This window comes from Mercenaria mercenaria, chromosome 7, assembly GCF_021730395.1.
Source record: "Mercenaria mercenaria strain notata chromosome 7, MADL_Memer_1, whole genome shotgun sequence".
In the NCBI taxonomy this organism is placed as follows: Eukaryota; Metazoa; Mollusca; class Bivalvia; order Venerida; family Veneridae; genus Mercenaria; species Mercenaria mercenaria.
Window position 1 is genome coordinate 74,443,388 of NC_069367.1, and position 6,054 is coordinate 74,449,441.

Here is a 6,054-nt window from a genome sequence, read left to right on the forward strand (position 1 = left end):
GAGTCGCACTTCTCTACAAGCGGCCATTGGATGTTTACAATGCCCTGTCAGGGTTTTCCCTGAACTAGGAAAAAAATTATGTCCTTTGTCATGTAGTGGGGGCATCTGTGTCCCATGGACACATTTCTAGTTATACCAGTATGCTTAAAAAAAATTTCGGTGCCCAAACATAAATAAAAATATAAATATTGAAAACCAAATAAAATATATGGATAAACATTTTTTTACTGCCAGGTCGTACATGCAGATAAAGTTGTGCTGACAAAACGTTCAGCTACCAATCTTGGGACTGTAAGTTCGAAACACCTGTTTGACCATTTTCATTATCATTTTTTAAAAATTTCCTCTGTAAACTTAGAATGCAGGAAAATTGTCACTTATCGTGATTTATTATTCATTTATTGAAAGAAATACAGCGAACTTGCCCATTCCGAACCAGTTTTTAATTTTTTATCGTTTTACTTCGTCAAGTTTATATTTTAAATATAAATTTCATTTTAAATGCTGGACAAATATGTCACGATTAAATAATGTGAAAAGAAATTCGAAACAAAACATTGTTTGTAACAGATTTCTGTAACTGATCAGACTGGTACTGTGCGTAAACCGGGTCATACTCGCCTATTCCGAATCACCACAAATGACCTGAAATGGTTTTCTTACTACTATCCACAACAACATAAAACTACCATCTTGAATCGAAAACTGAAATTATTTTATGTCAGGAATAGAAATAATCGCATTTAAGGCCAATTAAATGACTAAAACGATAGGCATGACATCCTTCTTTGGCATTATTGAAATATTCTGTTTTAAAACAGACATGTGGGCGGTCTTATCCTTTATGTGAATTAAATAGTCACATTGTATAATAATACCTCCGCCTTTTTCTTTAACATCGGCCATGGGTAAAACCAATAACATAAATTAATATTTTGGACACACTGAATCGATATTTTTTCTGCAATCTTTAAACAACGTGCAGCAGAACAGAACTGAAAATGTGTGATTCGGAATAGGCACAATGTATGCCATCTATATTTCCTCTTTAGGCATCTCAATGGTCAGATTGTTTTTAATGTGGGATATATGACTGGAAAGAGCATAAAATTTCCTTCTTTTAATCTCCCTTCCGTTTCATTTCATTAAAAAACTAGAACGCAAGCGCTCTTTGAATCTGACATTTTTGTTTACATTCGTCAAATTTCCACATAAGAAAAAATATAGCATTTGGACAATGTTGTAAATATGTATTATGTAAGAATAACTTGAACATTTACCAGCAATTAATTATTAGTTTAATGTATTAGATATAAAACCAAAACATAGCTTACGGTTTTTCTTGACGTATGTGCGACGGCTGCTTAAAAACTTGGAAATGAGTCAATTTACAGACTGGTTCGGAATAGGCAAGTTCATTGTAAACAAGTATTTGACATTCTTTTATATACAAGTTATTACCATAAAGTGTTGTAAGAATAAAACCAGTATCAATAAAATGACATTATATTGATTTAATGAAAACAATCTGAATTGAAATCGAACCCACGGTAACAAAAAATTGTGTGAAAGTCGGAGAACTTATCACTACGCCACTGTGCCATTGGTAAACTTTGCATGTTATTTTGGTCAATTTAGATATTTCCAGGTTACAAATATGGTGTAAAATAAAGAAAACGCTCGAAAATATTGGCGAAGATTAATGAGTGCCACCTGTGACAGTACTAACGGACAACAACTTTCGATTTCTAAAATAATGCTACCTCCGTTCTAGAATCTGGGATAGTATGGTGCGGGGAAGCGATAAATAAATTTTGTAGTTTAGGTATACACATACTGAATATTTTTGTAAGATTGTTTTTATATAGCACATTCTCTAATCTACCCCTGTGTCTATTTTTAGAATGACCTGATAAAACCCAGGTTTATGGTTTACATTCAGAGAGACTGTGTTATTTATATATAGACTCATTGAATGTTATGTGATGGTTGAATATTGTTTTACACATTATTTTTTTCTGTTTAAGAACTTAAATGGATTCAGACATATCATAGAACTCTGTTGACTGAATTACAGAAACATATACTTTACCTGATGTTATTATAACATGCAGTAAACTGTTTTCACACCAGTTTAGATTAGATCTTATTCGTGTTGATTAGATTGACTATACTGGGAGCTATGACATATAGTTATAACAAATAATAATTCAGGAAAACGTGATGAATAAAAAATAACATTAAAAATTGGTTTTAACTAAGATTATCATAAAATCAAATCACATATTGTTCTGTATTATCATTGGTGAATGTAAACAACAGATGACACCGATAGAAAAATAAACCATCTGTTATTGAAGCCTCAGGGGTTCCACTAGACCCGAAAACCCAAGAGTCCCAGGACCCTTGGGCCCAAATTTTGAAGGGTCCTTTTCCAAAATACAGGAGTCCTGTCCCAACACGTCAATATAATTTACTATATTTTTTTATTCAGTAATTCGTAGATCTTTACCTAAGAAAACAATAAACCCAAGATCATGTTACAGCATAATAAAAATGTCAGTCTCAGGTCATATAGTCTCATATTGTAAACTAATATTTATCAAAATTCATGTTATTTTAATTAGGTTTTTCTTCAATATTTCATTTCATTTTTAATAACAGAACAGTGATATAACACTCTAGAAAAATGTATCCAAAATGTACTATCCGAATACTGTTACACTTTCAGAATGTCATCGGAAAGTAGTTTTTGCTCAGTTTATTTGGCAAACTAAGCTAAATCAGCGATAGTTCCTCAAATAATGATGGTACTTATCATAAAAAACTGCATTGAAAGTCAGTTTTTTTTTAGGTATTTTGGAAATATGCATATGACATCGGGTGTAATTAGACTCGTGAACGGACATTCTAAACTTATTTTTGCTTTCGAAATTCATCAAAATTTGTGAAGTTTCTTGTTGAAATTACGATATGATCACTAAACAATGGTCTAATTTAAAGTTGGCATGAAAAAATCTTGCAGGGCACTTTTCACATGCTCGGTAATCAGCTGCTTACGATAATTTAATAATTGGCGCCTTTTTTGACAGTACACAGGATTCGCTTTATCAATTAATTTCAACACTTCATTGATTTCTTGTTACCTATGTGCACTCGCCGTGACGTAACTTGCTGATAAAAAACCAGCGAGACATGTCTACAGGAGAAAGGGCGGGATTTAGCAGAGATCAAAGGCAGGAGAGCATGACCGCGAGTGTTTATTTTGAATACACGTGTCTATCGTGGAAATAGTTTTACTGAAGGAAATTAATGATAAGAGAAAGGATTATCAAAGAAAAATGCCCTCGTGTCCTGAAGGACGCACAGGTAAGTATTCTGCCGGGTCCTTTGAGCCTCTTTTGAAAATCTCCCGGGTCCGGACCCGGGGTCCCGGGTCAAATGGAACCCCTGAGCCTTAGATTGAAATCTATATCAATAAAAAAAAAATACATATTAATATGAAAGTTACATAATGTGATCTGTCAGTATAAAACAATTTTCTCTTTTTTGAGAACCTGAGTGGGGAGATCATGAACAACTGTCTTACTTTGTAAGAAAATTATTTTTTTTGTTTAAACTAAAACATAATCAGTATTTTAGCCAACTCATTGTGACCAATCCAGATGTTGCGAGTTTGATCTCAGTGACAATTTGACTAGAGAGAGTAAATCAGAAATAATTTGTTCTCGATCTAAATATTGTGGGGAAGTTGTATGACAGTTTACATTACTCCTTATACATAGCCTAAATAGGACTAAAATGATAATAATGCCACAACAAACAAGAAAGAAAAAAACAAAAACAAGTAGAATCTGTCAGAACATAGGTTACAAATTTATATATGTAACAAAAATTAAAAACTGTTTTTCTGCATTTTTTTTTTTACTATCATTCAAGATTATATAAATACTTATTATGTATAAAAGTTACTAAATTCAAATTTAATTTTCCATCTGAATCAAAAGCAGAGATTGTTACAAAATACAATCCATTTATTATCATGATTAACAAATATCATCTAATAACATTGTGGAAAATAATAGTTTAAAAGTTTGTCCTTCACTAGGTACATTAATTAAGTAGCTTAAAATGGGCTAGCCAATAAAATTGCAACCCATTAATTTTTTAAGTTATACTATCGTATATATATAAATCATGCAGATGTTCTTATTTTAACTGCCCATATCGCCAATTGTTAAGTCACTTTATAAGCATTTTTTTTACTAAGAATATTGGCAAAAACATGGTCTCATAATTATGTATACATGATCAGTTATTACATGTATATTCCATTCATGATTATATTAAAAGATATGAACAAAATGCACCAAATATTCAACCACCTCAGTTAATATGCATTTTAGTGCCTTAAATATAAACAAATTTTGCAACACTGGCAGGGTACATCGTTTGCTGTGAGATAAGAATGTGCAAATGCAATCCTTACAGTAATTAACTCTGTGTGAATTCTACTGTCCGAAAGTCTCTGAGCCTTGAGTGTTTGTTACTAATAGTAGGGATGACCGCATTGAGTGTGACCTAGTGATACCTGTAATCTGAAAATGTGCTATTGATCTAAGTATGTGGAAAAAAATTCCTACAAAGTTTTGTGAAACAGGCTCAAGAGCATCTTTTAGCATTAAATATATCACTTAGAAATAACATAAACACAATGCACCATTATTTTTTTTATGGCAAGAAAAATATCAATAATCTAAAATGCCAACACCCTGACAGTGAGTTAGAGATCCCACAATGAATATTATTTTTATTACTCTTCCATAAATTGAACATCAGCTTAACTAAACCAAACACACATTAAAAGTTCAACTGAACAGTTAAAAGGTCAGCTAAGGATAGTAGGGACACAACCTGTAATTACAATTCCCAAAGAGATGTGTTCACTGCATGCAAATATTCAGTTATATTGCAGCAGGTAAACTTATCAATGAAATTAGCCATTAGTTTTAAAACCAAGTGTTAAAGTTGACTTTAAATAATTTGATCACAGAAAAAATGGGTAGTTATCATTTAGTTACACCATTTCCTTCAGTGCAAATCTGTATTTCAAATAAGATGAATGACGGCTAATTAATGATTCTCCAGAGGATTGGTTTCTCATTTTGTTTGACATGCAGCAAGAAGTACACGGCTACTAAACGCTAGCGCCACCACCAAATTGTGGTGATAAGGAAAGAGCTATCGACAGTTCCGTGGTGCAGCTGTCTCCCGTTTCTATTTGTAAACACGTGAGTAAAATTTATATTTTATCTTACATTTTTATTGATAGAACTTTTTCTAAAATTGGAGAATGTAGTTCCGTGTAACATGTAGCATGCGCAGGTATGTTCTTACAGTATATCTATTCATCGGAATGGTGTTCGAATACCGGCCGATATGAAAATGTGCCACTGTCAGATTCGGGAGAAAAGCTCCTGACACCACAATTTGCATATTTTAATGAAATTACAGCCAACCTGTAGTAAAAGTGTTGTTACACAGAACTACATTCTCCAATTTTCGAAAAAAGTTCTATCAATAAAAATATAAGATAAAATATAAATTTTACTCACGTATTTACAAGTAGAAACAGGCGATAGCTGCATCACGGAAATGTTGATAGCTCTTTTCCTTATCACCACAATTTGGTGGTGGCGCTAGCGTTTAGTAGCCGTGAAATAAACAATACAGGTTAATACTGCCTGCTACTGTAATTGTATATTTAGATTTTATGCCATTCATTTCTCTATGTACAATAAAATCTGGCCTGGCCTGGCCTGGCCCGGCCCAGTCGAAAATTAGGCTCATCGGGCCAGGCCAGGCCAGGCCAGAGATTAGAACATGCCCGATTTTATTCTGTGTAACCTGAAGCTTAGTTTCTAGCCGGTTTTACACAAACCATTGTACCATGCAGAACAGGCATAGTCAAACATTAACTAAGCATTGTATTTTATAAGAGAATTACACAGTCTTTCTCACGTTAAAGTCTAAGACATTATTTTGCCTGTATAA